This window comes from Pelodiscus sinensis, chromosome 33 (assembly GCF_049634645.1).
Source record: "Pelodiscus sinensis isolate JC-2024 chromosome 33, ASM4963464v1, whole genome shotgun sequence".
Lineage (NCBI taxonomy): Eukaryota > Metazoa > Chordata > Testudines > Trionychidae > Pelodiscus > Pelodiscus sinensis.
In genome coordinates, this window is record NC_134743.1 from 5,098,400 (window position 1) to 5,126,226 (window position 27,827).

A 27,827-nucleotide genomic window follows, 5' to 3' on the forward strand; every position below is an offset into this window, starting at 1 on the left:
ACTTAGAAGTGAATTCTTTTCCTGATTCTGATCATCCTTGTGCTGATACAGACAGGTAAATCTCCCTGTGTTGTTCACACTCACTCGATAGCTGTAGGCAAATTTGGTTTCCTGCATTGGCCAGCTTCCAAGATCCTTCCCATCTTTGCAGAAAATAACGCGTGAAAAAGGAGAGAGGGCAGGTACTTTGCACTTCAGGACCAAGCTGACCCCTTCCTCAGAGGATGTCTTGTCTAGAAGTAGCTGAGGAGCAGAGAGGTTACCTGAGTAATAAAAACATTAGGCTAAAGACAATGGGTCTATTTCCCTAGGGTTAGGGTTAGGGTTAGGGTCCAAGGACATTAGCAGAGATTTTGACCAATATATGAGGCAGCCTGTTTGTTTTGAGGGCCTGTATAAAATCTTGGTGGGAACATTGGCCCATAGAGCCCATAGAGGGAAGGGGACACATGGCCAGTCGAGTACCTATGAAGGTAGGAGACTGGGTTGGGGGGTCACTGAGAAATCAGTGCTAGAGGTGGTGGGTGGGTAGTGCTGACCCTACAAGCTTGCCAGGGGCTGAGATAGTTACCCTACCAGAACCCTGCCCCGCTGATTTTTCTATTGTCTGTAGAAGTAGGGTTCTCCTCAGACAGGGGCCAGTCAATAGCCTGTTGAAATGAGTGGAACGACTCCCACTGATTCCAATGGGTTCTGGATCTCTTGGGATCCACAGGAAAGAAGATGGCATAATGGCCTGTTTGCCACAGTTCCTTTCCTCTACTCATGGCTCCGTAGACAGCCAACCTCCTAAAATTCCTAAAATTCTCCCCTCTTTGGCATGCATCTCCCTAATTAAATAGGGCAGCCTCCCCTCCTTACCTGCTGTGGTCTTGGTCTACATAGATTCAGCAGGAGCCTTAACTGCTCTATTTTAAGCTTCCTGCTTCCCCAGCTCATATAGTAGGACTTTTTCAATATTTTTTCAACAGAGGCAACTCTCAGACTAAATATTTGTAAAGACAAAGTTCAGGTGAAGGGTAGACACTGGTAGCATGCAGGTAAAAATCTATGTCAACATTTATCATTATTAAAAGAAGAGACATTATAGAGACAGGAAGTTCAAAGTGGAGGACAGATTGATAAAACATTCGGAAAGTATATGAAAGTATTAAAAAATGATATGTAAGATGCTTAAACAACCTGAAATCTGCCCCCCTGTAGCAAAAGAGTTACTTATCCATCTGTAACAAACAGCTCCAAATTATCAATGCTCACTTGTGCTAGGGGTTCCTTAATTTTAATAGTGCAATGGTTGCTCCAATTACTAAAATCAGAGAGAGCCCTGAGCTACAAATTTTTGATTAGACTGACAGAGGACTGCAAGCTGTTGTTCCCTACTTCTTACAGGCCAGATTCTTGCTCCCCAAACAGCATGGACCTATCCTTCCATCACAAGTAATTTTTGACACAGATACCAGCTAAAACAACAAGAAGTCCTGAGGCACCTTATAGACACATATATTGGAGTATAAGCTTTCCTGGGCAAAGACCCAGTTCGTCAGACACAACAGCAACAGCTGACCTATGATTGCAATAATTGCGTTTTCTTCCAGCTTTGTAGATGTACCCGTGCGATTTGGTAAATAAATCATTCACCCGTATAGAGAATTGTATCATTTGATATTCTTTAACCCAATCCACATAACCCTACACATCTCTTCACAGTTTCTGTCCCTGGGATTAGCTGCTAGTCATTCTAAAATTGCAGGTTTTTTCTAACGTGCCATCGAATTTCTGCTCTAGGTATATAGCACAAAGACTCACCTGGAGAGCTGCAGATTTCTTGGTTTGTGAAATGGACACCTTTAAAATAAACACACAGTAGCTGTTTTAGGTGAAGGCAGAAATTCAGATTTTATTCTCTATTGCTGCTGGATAATCCAGAGTCCCCAGTGACTGGAATGGGGTTGGGACAGATCTCTGTTCCCTGGAGATAATATCTTTATCTGCACATTATTTTCTTTTATGAATAATATAGGAAAGGCAATACAGTAGTAGTTTTCGACTGGTGCTTCATGGTCCTTCAGGACTGGCCGGCCATGTCTAAGGGGTTCATGAAAGACTGTCATTACCATATGGTGATGGCTTTCAGCCTGTGGTTCTTGTAATGCTGAGGGTCCAGGAACTATGTGTAAGATTTCCAAAGGGTTTTGCATCTCCCTTAGAAATATTTTAGAGGTTCACAGTGAAAACAATTTGAGAAGCACAGCAGTGTAGAAATGGTGGTGTGGTTGGGCTAAATGCTAACTTGAAGTTTCACTTAAAAAAGAAAAAAAAATCAAGGGTATATTCTGCTCCTTAACATTCTTGTTTACATGATAAATGATGTTACATCACATACTCCTAGGTAAATAAGGAGACATAATTATGTTATGGGGGGGAGGGGGGGGGACAATTCTCACTGAGCCTTGATTCACCTTAGATTCTCAATCCCAATTTCACTATGTAATATTGACAGAAGGAACTGAATTGGGGACTTCTGGAGCTTAGTGCATGAACCTCTACCACTTGAGCTATAAAGCCAGCTGGCTCCCAGCTCTGGCAGTAGAGCAAACTCACTCTGTCTCTGTAATTGGTCTAAGTGCCACTTCATGGGATACTAACCCACACCCAGAAGGTGTGAGGGTTATACCTACTGGCTCTATATAATGTGTTCCTTACTGAATTCTATGTAACTACTTCCAAGCTGTCTGCTTTTAAAAAATGAGCCCTTCTCCACTTAAGCTCTTATCAGACAGAGGCCTGATACCTTTACAAATATATAGATGTAGAATTCAGCCACCTTTCATCACTATGACTTCTGCTCATTTACATGTTTAATTAATCAAGCAGATTTCATGATCTGCATTCATATAGGTATATGGCAGGTGCCCCGGGTAAAGAAAGTTCTTGCATTTTCAAAACATTAAAAGACTTTTACTCTTGAATTTATAGCTTATTAATCTTCAAAAATAAGTTCCATTCCATAATAGTGGATCCTAAACAGAGATATCTTTATTAAACAAGTGATATTTCCTTAGGGTTTGATTCTGCTCTAAAGTTACACAGATCAAATCAAAAATAACTCTGTTGAGGTAAGAGGAGTTACTCTGAATTTACAATGGTATCATTAAAAACAGAATTTTAACTGTATGAGTGTGAATCTCAGTGTGTGTATAAAATTAAGACTGAGATTTTAAATGGCCCCTAAAGGATCTGGACTCCCAGTTCCTGTTAAGGTGAATGAGAATTGTGTGTTGAAATCCTCTAGGTGATTTGGCAAATCTTGCCCTTCAGTTCTGTATTAGACCCATCATTAAAATGTTCCCATTTAAAGAAAAGGACAAAGCTCAGATAGTTTGTGCTCAATCTCAATTACACATAAAAGGTGCAATATTCATAAACTACTCACAGCAAAGCCAGAGAAGCAGCAGTGGGCTCATCGGGAGATTTGGTAAGAACTGCAAATTTTAGCTGTGGGTGTCAGTTGAGAGAGTCGCCAGTCAGGAGACAAGCCCAGAGTCTCTGTTCTGGGATTTATTGAAGACACAGCCCCTTTGAGAGGAGTTGCTTCTGGTACAGGAGAAACGGCTTCACTCAATTCTGCGTCCTCTTTTGCTCCTCAGGGCTGGGACAGCAAGCAGGTCGGTTTGTTATCTCATGTGAACTGTGTTGCCGCTGTCTGTATAGAAGGAGGGTTCACTTCATTCTGCCCCACAGCATCCCTCAGCCCCGACTTCCTGTTTGATAGCTGAAAAACCAAGGAGTTACCCTTGATCTGGACCACAGACAATGACAATGGATCATGGGGTGTTAGTCCCATGTTCTGAATGGCCAAATAAACAGGAAAAGAGGCATTTCAGCCAAATTTCACATTTAACAGCCCTTCCTTTCCTGTGGGCGTGCAGGGGGTGTTTTAAAGTCACTTCAGCTATAAATTAAGTTGTGCTTGAAGAAATCAGCCTAAATTCTCTCTCATACCATTGTAAAGAAAAGTAGTTCTACTAAAACATCACAGAAGACTAATTAGTATGAAAAGCAGAGTGTTAGGGCTGGAGAGTTCGGTAGGATATTCAGGATTTACACTTGCATGTGAGAGAGTAGAATTTGCCATAGAATGTTCATCCGTGGTCTAGCACAATGTTTCTCCACTGGATGGTGTGTTTGTGTCAGACGTGGAATGTTTGTGATGCCTCCATTTCACCTGTAAAGCTATTGATCATAGATCGATGTGCTTATTGGTGAATTAATGAACTTGTTGACTGACACATAATAACTGAAGCCTGGTCTATACTAGACCAGGAAGGTGGGTTTAAGGTATGCGACCCCAGCTATCCAAAATGCATATCTGGAGTTAGCTTACCTTAAGATGAGCCTCAGCAGCATCCACATAGAGGAAAGCTGATAGGAGCAAATGCTCCCATTGGCTTCCTTTATTCCTTGTAAAAGGAGTAGTACCAGACACTGGCAGGGGCTGCCATCCCTGTTCAATTTATGGGTCTATACTAGATTCGCTCAGTCAAATGCCAGAAGATTGACCTTCAGAGTGTCGATCCACAGGTAAGTATAGATATGCCCTGAACTTTTCTGATCTCAGAGATATCTCTAAGGTATAAATATTCTTTTGGAGAACCTAGTGATAGATTCAGTAAGTTAGTTCTCCGTGCTTTCAGTATTAGGGGTTCTCCTGGTTAAATCATTGGCTATAATAGTTTTCCAATTGACAAATCTAGTTTCTGAGACTTCATCTCATCAAATTCATACCGTTGAATTCCACTCACGTTTATATAATTAGTGTCATGGGTAATTTTATTTGCATATAAAAATCAACATTTTTCATTTTGGGAAAATCTGAATCAACATTTTTGTGAACTTTCCATTCTTTGAAAAATATTGATATGCCGGCACTTTGGCCTGATGTGGGATAGAAAGGAATGTAAAAAAATGGCATTTCCCATTCAAGGTAAAAAAAATTTTCCAATCAGTTGCTGGGTAAGAAAAGACATTTAGATGCTTTGAAAATTTTGTCCAATCTAATACCTAAGACTAAATGAAAATGATGTATCCCAAAAATCAACCTTCCGGATGAGAATCTCTACCACATTAGCTACCTAATTTATTGATGCTAGTGAGGAGCACTGTATTTCGTCACTTCCAGGCCTTTGTCTCAGAGTACGTCATCAGCTTCAAAAAATTTGCTTAGAGCCTGTGAAAATTAGGATACTTCACAAGGAGCAAGGGGAGGAGGTGAACTTAAAAAAAAAACCCTGGACTCCCCTGCTTCTCCTCTGAATCACACAGAGACACCAGTTTCAAATGGGCAGCTGCTGCACAGGATTCAAAGGGGCAGGAGATCCTCCATAGCTTTGAAATGCACAAGAGCCTGCCCCCCCAACTCTTGTGCATTTCAAAGTAGGCACCCACATGCAGCCCGGAGTCAGTGGGACTTCCCACTGGCTGTATGTGGAAGTGCCTATTGACTAATCGACTAGCCAATTAACCGCATTTTAACATCCTTAGTGTGCTAATGATCAGTACTGTCATTTCAAGTCCCTTTCACAGCACAAAGGGCTCCTCCCAAGACAAATGTTCACATACAACCAATTTCAAGTGCCCTTCCATTGTCCAGCAAGGAACAGAGAAATGGTGGACCATGTGAATTCATGGGAAAACACTGAAACAACTTGAAATAGAAGAAATCCCCCCCAGTCATAGAATCATAGAATGCTAGAACTGGAAGGGAACTGAAGAGATCATCAAGTTTAGTCCCCAGGCCTCACCGCAGGAACAAGCACCATCTAGATCAGTGTTTCTGAAAATGTTCCATGGAATCACTTTCAGAAACACTTTAACTGGCTGCCCTGATTTGTTTACCAGCGTCGCGGCCATCGAGCCTCGCGTCTCCCACTGGCTCCATTTTGCTCTTTGCAGCCAAGGGGAGCCGTGGGAAGTGGCATGGGCCGGACCACTACTTCCTGCTGCTCCCCTTGGCTGCAAAGAGTGAAATGGAGCCAATGGGAGCCGTGAGGCTCTGTGGTCGCAGCGCTGGTAAATAACAAACCAGGGCAGCCAATTAAAGTGTTTCTGAAAGTGATTCTGTGGAGGACTTTCAGAAATACTGATCTAGACCATCCCTGATGGATGTCTATCCAGCCTACTCTTAAATATCTCTAGGGATGGAAATTCCACAATCTCCCTAAGCAATTTAGTCCAGTGTTTAACCACCCGGACAGTTAGGAAACGTTTCCTAATGTCCACCCTAAACCTCCCTTGCTGCAGTTTAAGCCCAGTTCTTCTTGTCCTATCCGCAGAGGCCAGGGAGAACAATTTTTATCCCTTCTTCTTGTGACCCCTTTTAGATAGTTGAAAACTGCTATCACGTCCCTTCTGTCTTCTCTTTTCTAAACTAAAAAAGCCCAGTTCTTTCAGATTTCCCCTCAGAGCTCATGTTTTCTAGACCTTTAATCATTTTCATTGTGCTTCTCTGGACCTTCTGCAATTTCTCCACATCTTTTTTGGATATGCTGCCCAGAACTGGACAGAATACTGCAATTGAGGCCTCTCTTACATAACTAAGAGAGAAGAGAATTTGCCTCACCATGAATCTCCGTAATCTGAAGACATGTCCACAGTACTGCTTAAGTTGATCTAATTTGTGTCACTCAGAGGTGAGAAAAATCCTGTCCTCCCCCCCACGCATGTTTCACACTGTCCATGCTAGTGCAGTATGGTAGGAGATGCTCTCCCGCTAACATAGTTGCCGCTTTTCACCATCGGCAAAAACGTGTTTTCACCAGACGTGCTACAGCAATGTAGATTTGTCTTTAAAGGAAAAAAAAACAGCTTACAAGAGGAAAAACCATAGCAGAGAAGAGATTTGAAGGGAAGGAGATATAAAAACTGAGGGCTAGCATCTGTCTTGGGGTGCTGCCTATAAAAATATGGGTTTTCTCTGTGACGGGGATTCACTGGAAAACTTCAGAGGCAGCAGAAACACTGAAGAGCTTTTTTGGAAACCCCAATATGCTGAATTGATGGACTCCAACCAATGTGGCAAATTGGTGTGGTATATATCCCCTCAGCGAGGGACAGTTCAAGTGGGGATGTAGTCCGATGATCTCACCCCCTGCGAATGTGTTCATGACCAATGTTGGAACATCGTGTTTACAACACCCAATTCTGCTCGCCTAGCCACAAGCAATAAGCAACAGAATGTCCTTGGTCGAGTTCTTTCCTCACTGACTCCTCTTATTTGAGAACTTTGCCTCCTTTGTGCAGTTTTGCTTCTTTCAGTACACACAGTCTTTTTCTCAAAGTGATAAACAAGTCCATAATCCACTGGGACACTGACTTAGACCCTAGCATGGCCTCTCTTCCGTTCACTTACTATTAATTCACTCATGCCAACCATTCACACTACCCATGATTCGTGACACTACGCAACTTGCATAGTTCAAATTGCGTATTTTATTTTGAGCAACGGTGCAGTGTAGACGTAGCCTGTGAGTGTGTGCTAGTTGGGTTTCTTTTACAATAATATCAAACCATGAGCTGCCCATTGGCTGTCAGAGTAGGAATGTAACCAGTTAACTGGTTGGCTGGTAAGCATCACCTTTACAGAATGATGGTTACCGGTAACTGGTTAAACAGTGGCCTGACTGGGCTTCAACGTCCCCAACCCAATGCAAGCTGGGCCCACTGTATTGTATTGTGAGCTTGGGGTATTCTAGCCCAGCCATAGTACCTCACCACTTGCAATGAGTCCAGCTGGGCTGGAATAGACCCCTGCCCATGGAACACTCCAGCCCAGCCAGGCCCACTATACCTGTGGGATCCTGATTAAATGGCTAACCAGTAATGTTTAACCCGTTAACTGATTAAATGGGATTTTGCATTCCTCTTTGAGGGCATGTTGTCACTCTTGTGGTGTCTAGGACTGATATTTTCAGACTTGGGTATCTAAAGTTAGCACCCAGTGTTCCTGTTCAGCCACCTAAATAAATGGTGATAAAGAGATTGTGGTAACTTAGCAAGTGGACAAGGGGTTTTGGCACTTCTGACCTATGCTCCTAACAAATCAGCCTGAACCTTGCAGCTCATGGAGAGTTGATGGGGAAAAACCTGGTGAATGAGACCTTTGGAAAATCTCTTCTGAGCCTGTTCAATGGCAAACTGTAAGCGTTACATATTGCCTGACGATGGGCTCGCCCCCACCATGTGACGCCATGGCACATTGTCCCCTGCAGGGTTCAGAAATGGATGCTCCTCGGGGACAGCTTGGAGCTGACAATGTTGTGCCTCATGTATAAACAGACAGAGGAGTTTTCAAAAACACTTCCTCAAGGTCAGGGGGAATGCTGGGGAGGTGAAAATATTCACTCCCTTACTGCAGGTGTCCCGACAGAAACAGGAAAATTGACCCATATTTTCTGCGTCTCCCATTGATCAGTACTGGAAGTCTTGCTGCTGGCCAGCCCCCTGTTCACCAGCTGGTGAGTGTGGGAGTCTAGTGGCTGATGATGGACCATGCCTGTGCGAAGTTATTGGTGGGGAAAAGCTGCAGCACACAGAGCCAGCTGCTCAGCCTGGTCCATTAGTGTAGCCCTTGCTGCATGTCAGCTCTTGGCCAGCGGGGCCCTGTCCCTCATTTCATCTCTGGCTGGCGCTGCACACTGAACGCTATGGGAGATATTTAGGAGCAGATTAGACAAACACCTGTCAGGAATGGTCTAGATGGTGCTTGGTCCTTCTGTGAGGGCAGGGGACTGGACTTGATGAGCTCTCGAGGTCCCTTAACACTGAGAGAGCTTCTCAGCTGGGTTAGGCTAAGTCAGTGTAGCTACTGCAATTGTAAGTCAGGTCTTTTTTGAGCCACTGCGCTCATCAGGTCTTAGCTAACCATGCACGGCTCGTTCCTTGTAGACCAGGCAGAAGAGACTCTCCTTTGGCCAGTCTGTGTACATTCACCCAGAAACACCTGCCTTCATGGGACCAATCATTCTGCAGGGCAGAACGGCCAGCACGGGCCTGTTGCAGCTTGCAAAGACTCCACACAGATGTGGTGACTATAGATAGATCTGAGCTGTGGTTTTGTAGGACTGATGTGACTCTGTCTCTGACTTCACGATAACTCCCGCTCAGAGACCCAGCCACAGAAGCCACAGGATATGGCGTGAGGAACAGAAAAATAGTCAGTGAAGAAACTTTGTCCAGCCATGTCCCGCCTCCGGCCACCCTGCTTAGCAACAGGGCAGTATTTTCATGTACTGTACTGACCTTATTGTACATTCTCTGTTTCTTTCATTTTCTAGAGCAGGGCTGGGCAAAATATAGCCCACAGGTTGCATTTGGTCTGCCAAGCTGCCAGATCCAACCTGCAGCCCACTCGGAGCCATAGGCTTCTCAGAGTCAGGGCCATATGAGTGCTGCAAGCCTCAGGGAGAAGGGAGAGGCTTTATGCCAATGGGAGCTGCCTGTTTGCAGGAGAAGCAGCACATGAAGTATCCTTCCCCCCAGTTGTACCATTCATAGAAGCATATGGTACCACAGCCGGCTGCTCTGAGTAACGTGCAAAATTTAGGGAGCCTGGCTGAGAGACCTGCTGGGCTGCTGGCTGTGAGTCATCCAGGTAAGCATGTCCTAGCCACAGCCTGCCTCTGGGATCGGGGTGCAGGCTGTGGCCAAGTTGTGCTTACCAGGATGACTCCCAGCCTTCTGCTCCCCACCCTGACCCTCTATCCCATGTAACCGAAACCCTCTGCAGCCTGATCCTGCAGCTATACCCCTTCCCAGACCCTGCCCCGCAATCCCCTGACCTAGCTCACAACTCCAAGCCCGTACCTCCTCTGGCACCCCTGCCCCATGCCTTAACCCCCTCCCAGACCCTGCATTGTCCCTACACCCAAACCACCTCCCAAACCTAAAACACAATCCCCTGCCCACGGTCACAACCCCTCCTGTCCACGGTCACAACCCAAACTCCTGCACCTTCTCCTATTCCCCTGCCCCAGATCACAACCTCCTCCCATATCCTGCACTCCTCTTTTACCCAAACACCCTTGCAGACCCCACACAACCTCCTGTACCCTAGACCCCTATCCTGAGCTCTTCTCCATTCCAGACCTGCACACTCCATGGAAGAGTGTATCCCTTGTCCACCCTTGCTCTAGAGGAATCTGGTCTCTCTCTTTTTTTATTTTCAAGTTTCTCTTTAATACATCAAGTTTCTCAGGAGGCCTATAGACCATGCAGCACATGTCAGAAGACTTAAAAAAGAGTTGATAGGAAATATAGATTTCAAAATTAAATATTTTAGATGCTCTTCACAACTCCATCACTCTGATCTTGTTAAAACCTTTGTAGGGAAAGGCCTTACCAGTCAGCGGACAGTGGGTGTAATGCACTGCCATAGTCACTGGTTGACAAGGTGCACAATGCATCGAAGGAGACTACCCTTCTCTATACAAACTGACCAAAGCGTGGGGGAGCTGGATGTTAGCTTCATATCCACTTCCCACTACATTCCAGTCCAACTATTGTTCTACACCCCAAGCAAAGGCCAGTCAGTCAAGATGTGTACAGGGACAATCAGATTTCACTCTATTTCTTCATGAAAGGAAGCCCTGCCATCCATAGGAGTCAGTAAACGTAGTACAGGTGGAAGCTCTCTACTTTGGCACTCTCTGATTTGGCAACATCTGTGGTCCAGCATGATTCTAGTTATCTGGATGTCCACTTATAATGGATTGGCCAGGTTTACTGTGGTATCATAAAGTCCTGGCTCTCGATGTTCGGGGCTGTCATTTAGCCCTCATTTATCCCAAATGTCTTCTAAGAGCTCAGTAAGCAGTCTAATCGTTGGTAATACTACAAGACATTATTGGCCTCCTGTAGTTCAGTAAATTCTCTGGGTCAGCACTGGTCTAGTCCTGATGTTGCCAGACTAGAGAGGTTAAACCTGTAGCTATATTTTAAAAGGAGAAATAAAAAGAACACAGCACATTACAGACAAGCCAGCCTATGTTTGATATCTGGAATTATGAATCCTTATTTAGGCATTTGGAGGGTGAGTGATAGTTAACAGGAAACATGGATTTGTCAAAAACAAATCATACTAAACTAACTTATTTTCCTTCTAGGACAATCAGGGTGCTTTGACAATGTACTCTTAGCTCAAAATAAGCTACCCAGTGTGAGCTATGCAAATAGTGTAACTTATTTCGAGTGAATTTTGAAATAGCTATTCCAAAACATCCCTTAATCCTCATGGAACAAGGTTTACAAGGATATTGGAATAGTGTGCCCATTATTTCGAAAGATATTTCAAAATAACGGGTACACTGCCAAGATGCGGAAAACACTATTTCAGGATAAGGCTTTAAATGAGGTTTTTAATATGATCACACGTGACATTCACATCAGAAAACTAGGGAAATGTTATCTAGATGAAATTTCTATAAGGTGAGTGAAGAACTGCTTATAGAATTTGGAGAGGACACTGAGCTGGGAAGGTTTGCAATCACTGTGAAGAATGGGATTAGAATTAAAAATGAGCTTGAGACACTGGAGAATGGAGCCGGTATCAACCGGATGAAACTGAATAGACAAATGCAAAGTACTTCACTTAAGGTACATCTACACAGCAACATTAATGGAACTGTCATATCTGCCAGTGCAGATTGATGTATGATAGATATTAATTGATGACATTATTGATGTACTGCACACACACATATATATCCACATGGCCATACCCTTTGGGTACATCTACACAGCTACATTATTTTGAAATAACTTAGGCTGCATCTACACAGCAGTCAGTTATTTTGAAATACTGTCAAGCTGGAGGACTTTTTACTCCAACTCCTGTAACCTTCATTGTATGAGGAATAAGGGAAGCCGAAGGAAGAATAAGGGAAGTCAAAGGAAGAATGCTCTATTTTGAAATAAGTGCTATGTAGATGCTCCCAGCTTCTAAATAAGCTAATTCAAAATAAGTTATGCAACTGATGCTGCTCAGTTTGCGTAGCTTGTTTCGAGTTAAGCCCTGATGTGTAGATGTACCCCTAGATAGGAAAAAATCACATGAACATCTACAAAATTATGAATAGCTGGCTAGGTAGTGGTACCACTGAAAAGTATCTGGAGGGGTACAGTAAGTTATAAATTGTTTTAGAAACTCTGACCTATGAAGGAAGATTAATAAAATAGGGCGTATTTAGTCTTGAGAAAAGAAGACTGAGAGGGGACCTGATAGCAACCTTCAAATATGTTCAGTGCTGTTGTGAAAGGATGGAGATTAATTCTTCTCAGTGCCACTGAAGGTAGGATAAGAACTAATGGGGTTAATCTGCAACAAGGATTATTTAGGCTAGAAGTTAAGAAAAAAAGATAACAGTAAGAACAGTTAAACTCTAGAAGACGCTTACAAAGGAGATTGTGAAATGTCAGTCATTGGAGGTTTCAAACAACAGGTTGGACAAACATCTGCCAGGGATAGTCCAGGTTTACTTGGTCCCTCCAGGCAAGAGCTGATTGGATGGCCTCACAAGTTCCCTGCCAGCCTGACACTTCTATGACTCTATGCATACGAAGTCCAGAGGGGAGTGGATCACTTATGGAGTTCCAGGGTCGATGAAGAAGGGGTGTCTCTCAAAGGAAATGTGGAGTAAAGTGTATCCTCCATGGTGGCCTCATTCAAATTTTCATAGGATCCATCAGTATCTCTGTTATCTTCTTGTGCCTTGAAAGAAAACGAAAAAAAGAAAAAGAAAAGCACAAACAACCAGACTTGGGAAGGAGGCTATTTCTTGTGAGAGAAAGTGTTTGAAAGCCAAGAGTGAAAGGCTAGGCTACTAGCTTCTCAGAGATTGACTTACTCCAAGAACGATCACACTATCAAGCCTGTTATTTCAAAATAATAACTCCTGCTTCTGAAGAGGAAGATGCTTATTTTGAAATAGTTATTTCGGGAGTTATTATTTCGAAATAACTTATTTGAAATAATCTGGCAGTGAAGACATGGCCTAAGTTAATTCCATGGGTAATTTCAAAATTTCAGTTTAGGGTGAAAATATATATTGAAATATTGGTTAGCTGCAGGTCAGTGACTCCAGTTTCCTGCCAGCTGTAATCACAGGAAAACAAATCAACATGGCCACATGCATTTTGGAATGCAGATCTCCACCACATTTTTATATACAAATCACAATATTATCTTGACAGAGGAATCACTGGATGAGATTTTTCTGGCCTATATTATGAAGAAGGTCAGACAAGAAGATCACAGTAGTTCTTTATGACTTTGAAATCTCTGAGCCACTTACCTTTTTCTGGGAACATCTAAAGGGAGATGCACCTGGAAAACAAGAATTAGAAGGCATTGTAGAGATGGCTGTTTGCAAGAGTTCACAGCAGACTTGGTTCTTAATATGTTAAATACTCAGTTTCTTGAAGGCTGGGTGGACACATATTGCAGGAGGGACAGGATATTTTATGGTAAAAAAGATGATCTTCTTACATTATATTTTGCAAAACTTAAAAAACAATGAATAGTCTAGTAGAACCTTAGGCTATGTCTACACTACAGCACTAATTCAAACTAACTTAATTCGAATTAGTTAATTCGAACTAAGCTAATTCGAACTAGTGCATCTAGACCTAAAAACTAGTTCTAATTAGCATTTTGCTAATTTGAACTAGCATGTCCACATTGAGTGGACCCTGAACCGAGGTTAAGGATGGCCGGAAGCAGTGCCGGCAGGGCATCAGATTAGGACTTAGAGCGTGGAGTTGCTGTCTCAGGCTAGCTGAGGGCTGTGCTTAAAGGGACCCGACCCCTACCCCGGACAGACAGTTCTCAGGGGTTCCCCGCTCGCTTGTCTAACTCGATGAGGGACAGCAAAGCAGTCCTGTCTTGGAGTGCCCTGAATGCCCACACTCGGCACGTCACAGCACTCGGCCATCAGCCCGGCTGCACTTGCTACTGGGCTAGATGGACCTTTGTTCTGACCCAGTACAGCCATTCTTATGTTCTTATGTTCTAAGCTCAGGGCTCAGGGTCGGGGGTCTCACTGGACCACCTTCATTTTCATGGAAATCTGCTCCTGGGTGGCCAGGCTGGCAGCTATCCTGCCCTAGACGGCCACTTTCCTGTGCCTAGTGCGGAGGTCGTGGACGTTGGAGGCTTCCCCCCAAACCTGGATGAGGTCCACGATCTCCACACTAGACCAGGAGGGCACCCGCCTCTTGCGGCTCCGGGCAGGCTCCTGGGAGCCGCCAGCCTGGTCCCGGGAAGAGGCGGAGGGCTGAGTGGCAGCAGGTTGCTGGCTTGTGCCGTGCCAGGTGCAGGGTCTTCTGGCTGGGTCCTGGCAGGCTTGCACCTGGCACGGGCACCGTAGCCAGATCGTGCCCCTTTAAGATCTCTGGGGCCGGGAGGGGGGCAGACAAGTTTCCCTGGTGGTGCCCAGAGTGGCCACCAGGGCAAGCTGGGGAGGGCTAACCTCCCACTAGTTCGAATTAAGTGGCTACACAGCCCTTAATTCGAACTACTTAATTCGAACTAGGTGTTAGTTCTCGTAGACTGAGGTTTACCTAGTTCGAATTAAGCACTCCGCTAGATTGAATTAAGTTCGAACTAGCGGTTTGTATGTGTAGCGCCTATTAAATTAATTCGAACTAACGGCTGTTAGTTTGAATTAACTTTGTAGTGTAGACATACCCTTAGAGACTAACAAAACATGTAGATGGTATCATGAGCTTTTCTGGGCATAACCCACTTCTTCAGATGAATGGAGTATTAGAAGTCTAGGTCCAAGAATAGAAAAAAGGGAAGGGTGGAGGGAGGAAAAAAAAAGAAACAGTGAGTAGATTGTTCAAGTAGTTACAAGAGGCTGATAAGAACAATTAGCACCTCTGTTTGTTGGTTGGTTAATTCATTAGGGCTGTGTCTACACTACACCTCTCTATCGACAGAGAAATATAGATTAGGCACATCAAAATTGCTAACGAAATGGGGATTTAAATATCCCATGTTTCATTAGCATAAACATGGCCACTGCTTTTTTTTGAAACAGAGCTTTTTTAACCCCTCCCACCTCCACCCCTGCCAAACCCTTTTTTGAAAGACCCTGTAAACCTCATTGTATGAGGGATAAGGGAACTTTCAAAAAAGGTTTATTTTTTGATAGATGAGTGTCTAGACTGCCTTTTTTTCAAAAAAGCTCCATTTTGGAAAAAAGTGACAGCTATGTTTATGCTAATGAAGTGCGGGATATTTAAATCCCCACTTCATTAGCAATTTCGACATGTCTAATCTACCTCTCTGTCGACGGAGAGGTGTAGTCAAGACATAGCCTAGGATGTGGAAGATGACGTGCGAGCCAGCCAATGTCTCTGTTCATTCCATTTGCATAAGACTTAAACTTGTAAATGAAGTTAAGTTTCAACTCTTCCTTGTGTATTTGGCTTGTTGAATTGGCCTGAAACAACCTAGGGGCTTGGAGATCCATTAATGAGTGCCAGGGCAGGTTAAAGTATTCTCCAACAGATTTCTGTGTGTTGCCTTTACAGATATCTGATTTGCCCATTAATTCTTTCCCACAGAGACTGTCCAGCAGACTAAAATATTCTGACTGAGACCCGAATTGAAATATTTCCTTTAAATATCCTGGTTAAAAATAATTTTTTGGAATGCAAAATAAAACTTTTCCTACAGATAATTTAGATTTTTCATAGGGTGTGTCTAGATTACATGCCTCTGCCGCCAGAGGCATGTAAAATAGGCAACCTGACATAGTCAATGACGCGGGGATTTAAATATCACCGGCTTCATTAAAATAAAAATGTCCACTGCGCTGTGCCGGCTCTTCACAGCAGGATTTTTTTTTTTTAAAAGGTGATTTATGGATGAGTAATATACAATATATAGTTGCCCCGTGGCAATTTCTACAAAGAACTGGACATTCAAATCCTTTAAGTGGCTATGGAAAGCCACTTGACAGTATTTCAAAAAGTGAGTACAAATAAATAAAAATAGGTAAATATTTTGCCTTTTTAGCCATGAGTTCCTCTCTTCTCTCTTTAGCTTACCTTTGTAATAAATAAAAATATAAACTGATCAGGGGAATAAATGATACAGAAATGCTTTCTTACTGTATGGCTGATCTTCATTGTTCTTGCTTTTCGGACTCCACACTTGTACTCTGCAGAAAATAAAAGCACAATAACCACAGTGAAGACCAGCAGCTGTGCTTTTTTGTGGTTCTCTTCCAGATATCAGTAACAGGCATGGAAATCCAGGAGAAGAAATTGGCATTGCTGAAGGGATCTTAGACAGCTGATTGTCTAAGGCCAGCCAATGTTAGTCTGTCCCTGGAAGATGGCAGCTCAGTTTGTAAGTTTAGAGTGGACCAAAAATGCATGAAAAAAAAAAGAAAAGTCAATGAAGTTTCCATTTTCAGGGGTTAAAGCAGATCAGTTTTCATTGATTTAGAATATCTTACAACATGTTTCCCCCCATGTTTTAAATGTTGTATTTTTGTTTTGTTCTTGCTTGTCCTTCCCTCCTGCTCTTTAGTTTCCTCTTTACTCACTGAGGAAAAAAAAGTAAATGAAATCCAGGGTCCACACCCATTTTCATTTTTCTTTCATTTTTCTTTTTGGTAATTTTTCAGACCATTTTAAATGTTGAAACAATTCCCAAGGGGCACAGTTACAGAGTTTCATTTGGTGACTTTTCCAAAGTTAAGAAAGTTTTGAAAAGGTACAATGTAGAAAAATAAAACAATAAAGAATTAAGAAAACACAAGCAAAACTGAACCCCCCCCCCCCTAAAATACAACTGAAAAAGTGGGGGATGAAGGACATGGGAAGAAAAAAAAGAAAGAAAGAAAAACCCCCTGCCCTAGACACCTACATTTCAGTCCGTCAATTGTATTCAGTGGAAGGAAAGAGAAAAGGAAGGGACCCAAAATTCAAATTTTAAATGTGATAAAAAGTTCATATTTTGAAATGTCCACATTTAATTAATATAAATAACATTAAATAGCAACCTAATGCCCTCTCCCTATATACACACTAATAATTAAAGTTTCAAAAGTACCTGAAGATCAGATTTTCAAAGGTTTTGAAATACCTAAGGCTCCAGACAGGGGCCTAGAAGGATTTTCAAAACTGTGTAGATGCCTAACACCAATTGAAATACAAGCTCCTAAAGTCCTTGGAAGATCTAGGTCTAAAATCCTAAATGGCTTTTGATAATGGAATGTTGGCTTCTAACTCACTTGGAAACTTGTGACAATTTTATTCCAAAGATTTTTATTTTTTTTTAAAGCCTCCTTTTTGATTGAGAAAAAAGTTTAAAATAAAAGAATGTCCGTCATCTGTCTGGAGAATGAAGAATGCTTCTCATGGACTACCTGGCCATGGAGGAACACATATCTGGATGCAGTTTTCTTAGTTCTTCCCTGACGTGTAATAAAATAGAGTCTCTGAGACATGACAGCACAATTCTTTCCAAGTCTCTTGGGTCACTTCAGGTCAGGGTGGGTAGGATGACATCTGGTCCTTTCTAGTAAATTAGAGGCTCATACCCACACTTAAATGGTATGTCTACACTGCATGCTAATTTCGAAATAAGCAGGCTTCCCTAATGAAGACGCGCTACCTCTATTTGGAGCCCCAGGAGGCACTGGGGAGGAATGAATTAGAATGGCCCTGGTGAGGGCTATTTCAAAATAGCAGCAGTAGAGCATCTACACAGCCTTTATTCCAATACAGCTATTTCAGAATAGGTGTTATTCCTCACAGAATGAGGTTTACAGATTTTGGAATAAGCCCTTTGTAATTATTTCAAAATAACAGAATGGCTGTGTAGACGCTCACATTGTTATTTTGAAATAACTCTAGTTATCTTGAAATAAGGGTGCAGTGTAGACACACCCTATATAGATGGTGCACAAAGGTAGAGCAAGGTTGCCAGATGTTCTGGGGATGGAGCTAGAATTTTTGGCCATGTGTGTAGGATTGGAGAGCACATGGTGCGTATTCAGTGTGGGCATGGGAAGGACCTTGGAAGGAAGCATCGTGTTGGAGGAGGAGATATTATTGGCTTTTCTGTACTTGCATTCTTAACTTTCACACAAAGTTGTTGAACAATAACCCAACGTTAAAGAATGAGCATTGCCTACCTTCTAGCTCTGTATCTAGATAGACCTGAAAAGAGAAATGATTGTCATGTAAAATCCTTTGTTGGAACAAAATGTGTATTTTAAATTAGGAATTCTTGCTCCCAACTCTGCTTTAATTGTGAATCCATTACTTGCCAATGTTGTTCTCCAAAACTGGCACTCCAAACTGTTATTTGCTGCATATGTACTGCTCATTTTCTTAAATCACCATCATTTTAACAGAGAGAGAGAGCAGATTGGATTTCTTTTTAAATTCCAAGGAAAAAAATTAAACTGTCACCAAAAAGTGAAAATCCCCAAACTGCACATTTTTGTTGCCTATAAATACAAATTGATCATTTTCAGATAAAAACCAAAACCTCCTTTGGTTTAAATTTGAAAAATATTGGCAGAACATTATATTTAAAAAAAACCATGTCAAGAAACTGTTTTTGAGTTTTCAGCTTTCCAAAGCAACATTTAAAATTTTTAGGACTATGTTTATTTTATGGAAAATTTCTCCTTTAGTTGAAAGCCTGATTTTTAGTGAAAAATGTGATCATTTTCCAGATAAAAACCCAGAAAACCCTTTGGCCTAACATTGATATATTTGGACGGAAAACTATATAACCCCCCTGTGCCAACAAGCAGTTTTTGAGTTTTCAGCTTTCCGAGGAATTGTTTTAAATGTTGAGGAATGCATTTAGCTCAAGCAAAATTTTTCCTTGAGTTGAAAGCCTGATTTTTAGAGCAAAAAAGTTTCATTTGAAATTTTCAACCTGCCCTAAATACTTATGAAATGAAGGATGACTGTTGTCTCAAGTGAAAGATGCATTGTGGCATAGAATAAAAGAGTTTGCAATTCCAGATTGCTAACAAATAGAAATCCTTATTTCTGATTTTATGATCTTCATACATAGCTTTCTAACAGCACAACCATTTATGCATCATTTATTTAATGAATTTCTATTTCAACAGTTGCAATCAGTTAAAAATACCTGTGTATTTGCGTTAATTACTAAGCTAGGTAAAAGGATCATAAAATCAAATATAAAAGCTATTTTAGTCTATGCCAGGAATACTCTTCATTGAATGGAACGTTAAATGTTTAATGATTTCAGTGTCTCACATCATTGTCAAGCCTTCTTTTGAACATCTGTCTGTATAATCTTGAACATTGATTTGGCCAGTCTTGATCACTGTTACTTACCTGTTTTCATCAGAAGGAAACACACCAAAATTAGAAATAGGCTAGAAGGAATTGTAGATGCCAGTATCAGCCACTGGACCATTTCTAGAACAGAAACATCAATCAAAATATATGTAGTTAGGAAAGTAACACCGGGAAGTTTTAAATTTGGTGTTATATGACTTTTGTCTCACTGCATGTAAAGAGCTGCATTTATGGATTTGCATGTATTTTAGAACAAGTGAGGTAATTTTTGCTCATCTCCTTCCTGCAGAATTCCAAATGGATAATTGACAACACATGTGAACACTGATTAGTCTCTGTTATGAACAATAGAGTGTGATCAATGCATGCATGTCACAAATGGTCAAATTAATGGCCAGACCACCAACGAAGAATTTAATAACAATAATTAATGTTATTCTGAAATAATATTGTCTGCTTCTACACACAAGGGCTGTGTCTACATTGGCACCCCTTTCCGGAAAAGGGATGCTAATGAGACGGGTCGGAATTGCAAATCCGCGGGGGATTTAAATATCAATTCCTTTCAAGTAGGAATAAGAAATCCTCTGGAAAAGGACTTATTTTCCGGAGAATCACATCTAGACTGGTGCTTTTCTCCAGCTTATCCCCGAGCTGGAAAAAAGCAGCAGCCATGTAAATGCAAATGCCGCAGGGGATATTTAAAGCCCCCGCGGATTTGCAATTGCCACCCGTCTCATTAGCATCCCTTTTCCGGAAAGGGGTGCCAATGTAGACGTAGCCAAGCAGTTGTTTCTACATAATGTCAAAATAACGTCAAGCTGGAGGACTGCTTACTGTGACTGCTGTAACCTGCATTGTACAAGGAATAAGGGAAGTCAGGGGAAGAGTGCTCTATCTCAAAATGACTGCTGAGAAGATAGCGCCAAAAGTCAAAATAAGCTATATCAACTTAAGTGTAGCTCAAGCTGAGTAGCCTATTTTGAGCTTAGTGCTGCTGTGCCCTTATTAGAGACTAACAAAAGTATATATTTTATTATGAGCTTTCCTGAGCAAAACCCACCTCATCCGATGAACTGATTCTTCATATTTAAATTCTGTCATTGGCAAATGTCGAAGTTTGAAATTGGCACAATTATTTTACCTTCCAGGGAAAGCATGATGCTTTGTAACATTCTGGTCACTAATACATACAAAGCACACTTTGTTCTCAACTTTATATGCTCATCAAATGGCAAAACAGGTCTCATCTATTTCTACACTGTAACATATGTCCTAGAGGAGGCCAAATAAAGGAGAGACATTGGCTTGCTAAATTTGAGAACTATGGGTATTTTTAAGTCTTGAATCAAGCTCAGTGAATTTTCTCAGCTAATTATTTTTTTCACCAGAGCCCTTCCAAAACCATATTTTTGGAGCTTGAAATTATTTACAAATTTTTAGTCAAATTCAGCATATAGCTTCAAATTGAAAAAAAAAGTGGCATCAAAACATCTAGTTTTGACTTTTCAATTCAAAAAGCTGTTTCCATGTTAAATTTGTTTAAAATACACCAATATGAACACATGCAAAAAATACCCATATTGACCACACTGAAACAAAAACAAAAAAAATGGTAACAATGAAATGTTTGGATGGATTTTTAAATTATTTTTTGAGTTATTTAATTTGATTAAAAATGTGCGCACATTTGTTGCAGTTTGAATAAAACCAGATTCCCTCTCCGCATCTGCCCAGTTTTATGCTAAATCCATGATTTAACCAATTCAGTATCTTAAAATATACACTAATCTCCTCCCTTCATTTTGAATATGCCAAAAATTTAAAATTTTCCCCTAACTATACCTAACATTTTTTTCTGAACATCACACAATGCCTGGGCATTTTTTCTTTGCTGCTACCTCAAAATGCAATTGGTAACCCAGCCTTTCTATTTTTGACAACTCAACCATATTATTATCTGTTCTTCTCTATGCTTCCCATCACTCAAACAGAAGGTAAGAGGTCGGGCTTCAGATACCTGATTTCTCTTTTTTCTGAATATACATTTGCAGACAAACTACAGAATACAAGCTGAAGAATCCCTATGTAGTCTACACTACATAACTTATTTCGAATTAATGCTTCTACACACAAAATGCATTTCAAAATAGCATTTTGCTATTTCGAAATAGCGCGTCCACACTTAGTGGACTCTGAATCGCATTTAAGGCTGGCAGGAACCAGTTCCAGCAGGGCACCAGATCAGGACTTACTGTGTGGGGCTGCTGCCTGAGGCTATCTGAGGTCTGTGCTTAAAGGGGGACCCCCCCCAGACAGCCAGTTCTCAGGTTTCCCTGCTTGCTTGTCTACCTCGCTGAGGGACAGCAAAGCATTTTGTCTCTGTGTGCTCTGGTTGCCCTCACTCAGGACACCACAGAACTCTGCAACATGGAGCCAAAGCTGCCCCTGGGCACTCTGGTGCTTCTCTTGGACACATTGCTGTGAGCCTGGCTGCACTTGCTGCAGGCTGCCATCAGGGAGGTCCATCAGGGGGCTGTCAGTATCCAGGAGGCCCAGTGGGAGAGCTTCCACCCTGAGGAGCACTAACAACCTCCCTGGTCTGCCCCACTGGGGTCTTGTGCCTCATTCCTCCCTCACGTCCATCCACTTACCCCCCCCCCCTCCTGATGTCAGATAAAATACATGTATTTTCATGAACAAAAACTCTCTTTATTTAACAAAACTGGGGCGGGGGAGGGAGCGGGATGAAACTCTGGTGAGACTGGGGAAAGGAGGCGGGAGAGGGGAGGGGGAAACCTGGGAGGAGGGAGCTGGAAGGGAGAAGCAAGGGGAAGAAGTGGGAGGGGAAGTTCAGGGCTCAGGGTTGGGGATCTCACTGGTCCAACTTGGTTGTCATGAAAACCTGCTCCTGGGTTTTCATGTGGCCTTTGGTGGCCAGGCTAGCAGCTATCGTGCCATAGAGAGCCGTGTTCCTCCATCTAGTGTGGAGATCATGGACGTTGGGGGCATCCGTGGGGGCATCCATAAGATCTGTGATCTCTGCCCTGGACCAGGAAGGTGCCTGCCTTCTCCGGGCCCTGGCAGGCTCCTGGGAGCTGGCAGACTGCTTCTGGGGAGTGGTGGAGGGCTGGCTGCCAGTGGCTTGCTGGCTCATGTTTTGGGGCCACTGGGTCAGGGGCAGTGACTGCTGGCTCTGGGTGGCAGGCTTGGAGCTGACACAGGCACTATGGCCAGAGTCTACCCCTTTAAGGGCTCCAGGGTGAGGGGGAGGGAATGAAGTGTTCTTGGTTGAGGCCGGAGTGGCCACCAGGGCACCCTGGGAAGGCTGGAGGCCCCCTATTTCTAAATAAGTGTCTACACAGCACTTATTTCAAAATAGCTATTTCGAATTTGGTGTTATTCCTCATAGAATGGGGTTTACCAAATTCGAAATAAGCACTCCACTATTTCAATTTTATTTTGAAATAGCGGTTTGGCTCCGTGGACGCTAGGAAAGTTATTTCGAAATAAGGGCTGTTATTTTGAAATAACTTTGTTGTGAAGTAAAACAAAGCCTATGATAATAAATAAAGTCATTTACCTTTGCAAGATGGTTGCATTCCAGAAGTACTGTTATAAGCCTGAGAGATGTTAGCTGTGGAGAAAATATACAGTGGCTCATTCATAAATCACTAGTTATCTGAAATTCTTTCCATAAGCTTCCAAACATCAGTGTTTTCAAAATGGAATGTTTTGTGCCCAGCTCTGAAACCATCACAGGAATAAAGTTTCAGGTTGCTACAGCAAGGTTGGGAGCAAGGATGGTCCTGTGATGATGAATGCATCACAAGGCATTTAAAGATGTGGATATTATGAGTTTGGGGCAAGGCATTTAATCTCTGGGCTGCTTTCTGGTTCCCTTGTTCAGTGGGTCGCTTCTTACTCTGTGACCTCACCCATTAATTTCATCAGGTTTTCTTGCAGATTAAAGTGCGACTTAACATGAACCTACTAGTACCTCCATTCTGCAATGGAGGTAATAAACTTTCATTTGTTTGTTTATTTCATGCTGTGTATTTCATGTTCCTTCCTGTGCCCAATCCACAGAGGGTATAAATATTGCAACATCTGAGTCTTGTCTCTTTAACTAAAGCTCTAGCATTTCATGTGTTTAGCACAGGAGCGGTGACTTTTCAGGGTAAGGCTTGTCTCTCTTGCTATGCTATGCATTTGTCTAACACTGAGGAGAATGGGGTCCCAATTTCAGTTGAAACCCATAGCCACTGCTATAATAATAATTAAAGCTGAGTGAATGATTGATTTCCTTGGGGGAAGGGTTGGAATAAAATTGGGAAAATAAATGTGGTTTAGTTGAAACCAAAAATGATTTAAAATTGTTTTTTTCCTGCTGAACCAAAATATTAAGAAAAATTTTTTGCGGGTCAACCCAAATGTTTTATTCTCTTCAAAACACAATTATTTCATTTCATGTTTGATGGTTTTTCACTCTGATTTTCATTTTGTTTAACATAGTGAAATTTCCAAAAGGGGTTGGGAAACTTCTGGAAATGAAAATTCTTATTTTTGTATCTATTTTCTTCCAGGTGAAACTATTGGCTGAATTCATCTGGGATTTGTGATTAGTTTTGGAGCCTCACCCTTGCATTGCTCTGTGAATTTACTAATTAAAGAAAGAAAATATTCAACCAGTTTTAATCATAACCCCCCTCATTTGGCATTGCGATTGCGGGAGGGCGGGGGCTAACAATTTTCTGATGGGCACAGGACAGCTGGCCATGTATTCCTAATGGACTCATAGAAGGGAATGCCAGGGTCATCTTCAGAGAACTGGATTGTCACAAGGGGATCCAGCAGATAATTCCTCACTTGGAATTAAACTGAGACTGGCCATCTCTCTAACAGGCACAGGGGAAAAAACAACAAATGGTCTGGTAGCACTTTATAGACTAACAAAACATGTAGATGGTATCATGAGCTTTCGTGGGCACATCCCACTTCTTCAGAAAACGTTTTCTTTGGCCCGCTCTGTGACTAATGACGTTTTTTTCCCCTTAAGCAGTGACCGTTTAGTTTCTTACGTGTGACTTGCAGGTACGAGGCCGCACTGCGAAACGAATTCTTCGTCTGGCCACCTCTGCGCTGATACAAACAAGAGAAGTACCCCGAGCTGTTTGCCCTCACTTTGTGATGTAGGCTGTAGGCAAATTGGCTTTCCTTCATCTGCTGGACTGTAAGATCCTGCCCGTCTTTACAGAAGATAATGTAGGTAAAAACAGAGAGGGCAGGTACTTTACATTTCAGCAAAACAGTGTCCCCTGGATAACTGGACATCTTGTCTAGGAATATCTGAGGAGCAGGGAGGTCACCTATATGGAAAATAGATTACATTAAACACCTAAAATACTAGCTCATTGCTCAGATTAATACAGCCAAAGTGGAGCTGGTTGAAATGTTTTAACTATATATTTTTTGAAGTGGGGGGCGGGGGGAGAGGGGCAAATGTTCTTTTCTGACACTTTTATTTTTGAGAAAAAATGTTTTTTTTACTAATTCAACATGAAAAAGTTTAATTGAAATTTTACCATTTTTAATTTTGTGCTTACTGCAGTGGACAGGAATTGGGTATGGTCTCGCTATGTAGCCCGTGGGGTTCACACATATATAATGGCGTGCTCTGTGCTCTCCGTGTTCAGACACCAGCCTGAGCAGCGGGGCAGGCCTAAGAAGTTAGGATGGACAAAATTTCCACTATGTTGCATGGCCGCAGGGGCTCAGGACTGCAGCAGGGAGAGATCGCTCTCCCAAGCCCTGAAGCTGCAGGAGCTGGCAGGAAAGGACTCCTTCCTATCATTCCTAGCACAGAACTGCCATGGCCAGGAGAAAGGGGCCCTTCCTCATTGGCCCCAGCAGGGAGACACCCAGATAAGCCCAACCCCCAACTCACTGCCCCACCTTGAGCTCCCCCATACCTCAAAGCCCTCATCCCCAGCCTGAGCCTAGAGCCCATACTCCCAGCCCTGAGCCTGCACCTCCCCCCCCCTCCGTACACTAACTCCTGGCCAAGAGTCCTTCCTCAACCTAGAGCCTCCCTCCTATACGCCAGACCCCTCCTGCACAAATCCACTCCACAGCCTGCACCCCCAGCCGGAGCCCTGGCACCCCAACCCTCTGTCCCAGGCCTGAGCCCATCAAGGTAATGTTTAAGGACCCTCTGTCAAGGGGTACGCCCCCGTCCAGGGGCTCGGCCCCCTCCGACCGGGCCTATACAGTACTCCAGAGTCCCTAGGCCAAGGTCCCGGCCCTTCTATTAGGGTATGTACGGTAGCAAAAGGCTCAACACCAAAGTCCCGGCCCTTCTATCCGGGCATATACGGTAGTAAAGGCCTAGTCGCTCTGAGAAGCCTCCCCTGGCCCGGGGTTTGTTTGTCCAGGGAAGGGGAAAACAGGTGGTAGGGGGACCCGGGCCCTCCCTCTCCACCGGGTCCCAGCCCAGGGCCCTTTAGGCAGGGTCTATGGCTCCTGCCAGCTCGGCGGGGGATCCGGCCGATACAGGCCGAGCCAAACTTTGTCTCCCTTGCCCTGGGCTGCTTCCTACCACGCCCTGGTTCCCCCGGGCCCCTTCGCCTCTCAGGCAGGACCTGGCAGGGTTGAGGGCGAGCTCCTGCCACTCTGGGCCGGCGGCTGCTTCCTCCGTGTCCGGGTCCGGCACGGGCGACGCCTCTGGACCCAGCGGCTGCAAGAACTCTGGTCCGGCCTGGTCTCCTCCTTCTCCCTGGGGCCTCCCTGCCTGCTGGGCTCCTCCTGCCTTTATACCCGGCCGCTGTTGGGAGCCTGCCCAGCAGGGTCAGAGGGGCGGGGCCTTCTCTGCCAGCTGGGCCTGGGCTATCTCCTGCTCGTTAGTGCGGGGCCTGTCCGCCCCGTCACACCCTCATTCTGCCATCATATGCTCCCCTTCCCCCTAGTCCTGCTTTGGCATGTTCCCCATGTAAAACTATCACCTCACGGATTGGCTCTTGCTCTGTTTTTGTACGATGCCCAGTCCAATAGGGTTGGTCTGTAAGTGCCACTGGAATATGAATGCTGCTCATAAAGAGTGTCCAGCCAAAATTCCCAATGGGTGACACTTTCAAAGGGGCTGATTTCCAGGAGGAAGGTGCTCAGCACTTTCTGAAATCCAGGCCCCTTCACAGTGTCCGGAGCTGAGCCTCTGAAAATGGAGCCTGGGGACCGTGTGGTCACAGGGGTAGCAGCATACGGGCTGGAACCACTTTAATTAGCTGCGAATCTAACCCCCCCTCCTTCCTGCGTGGAGCAGCCCAGCTCGGTGCAAGTAGCACAGCAAAGGGGCCCAGCGGCGTGGCTAATTATAAACCATCGCTCACTCAGTCAGGCGGAGCTATTGTTAGAACTTTTCTGAGCCATGTGGCTGAGTTAGAACTACCAGCCAGTAAATGTCATTTTAAAGGGCAAAACCAATAAAGTCTTGGTCTGGGGATCAGGGCCCTAAGGCCAAATCTTCACAGGAGCTGAGAGCCAGATTTCCAAGGGCTCCTCATCCCATGTACCCAGGGGGTCTGAGTTCTCAGCCTCCAACATGGGAGCTGAGCTGCTTTGAACAGTCTGGCTGCTGTGTCCTTTTAGACTCATATGAATGACCCCTGCCTGCTAGATGTGCTGCTCTGTCCCCCTTGAGCAACACCCAGACGGTCTAAAGCAGAAGTCTCAAACTCCTGGCTTGTAAACCATCCCCAAACAATCCATCCTGGGACTGTCGGTGGGCCATGGAGGGCTTGTCATTAATGACCCCAAGCCCTGCCCTTTCCTGCCACCACCCTGCCCACTCTACCGCATGGTACCCTGTCCCTCGAGGTCATGGCTTTGGGAATCACTGGGGGGACCTGGCACCATGCAGCAGCTGCATTCAGCCTCCCCCACACTCTCTGGACTTATAGGCCAAATTGTGCAATTGCTCTAGCCAGGGATGGCCCATGGGATAGGAATTTGAGGCCCCAGTCTAAAGATCGATGAATCAGCTGCAGCCTGAGACCTTGTCTATACTTACCTGGAGATCAATGCTTCAGAGATTAATGTTCTGGGGTTCGACTTAGTGGGTCTAGTAAAGACCCACTAAATCAACCACTGACAGCACCCTTCTTGATCCTGGTACTCCCCCAGGTTGTGAGGAGTAAGGGAAGTCAATGGGATAGTTTCTCCCACTAGTCTCGTAGCTGGAGGCATATATCTTCGGTCGACTTGCTCTCCAAACGTAGACCTGGCCTTAGTTATAAGCCAAGTGGCTTTTAGCACATGCAGCAGAGGCTTATACACAAAATTTCAGAGGTCCCAGGTTTGAGCCATCCTGCTGATAACTAGGGTTTTACAGAATGCTAGAACACTAGAACTGGAAGGGACCTCAAGAGTGATTTCCAAAGCAATCCAGTGATTCCAAAAGCAGTCCAGTC

General features: G+C 43.6%; 1 long non-coding RNA gene across 1 annotated transcript; it reads right to left on the reverse strand.

Annotated features, from left to right (window-relative positions):
- Positions 1–13,243: 13,243 nt before the first annotated feature.
- Positions 13,244–22,969, reverse strand: LOC142823323 (uncharacterized). The gene is made up of 5 exons (XR_012898580.1): positions 22,946–22,969; positions 19,399–19,482; positions 18,210–18,234; positions 16,174–16,223; positions 13,244–13,378 (listed from the first exon to the last, which is right to left on the reverse strand). It is a non-coding gene; the product is annotated as an uncharacterized LOC142823323 (long non-coding RNA).
- Positions 22,970–27,827: the final 4,858 nt, after the last annotated feature.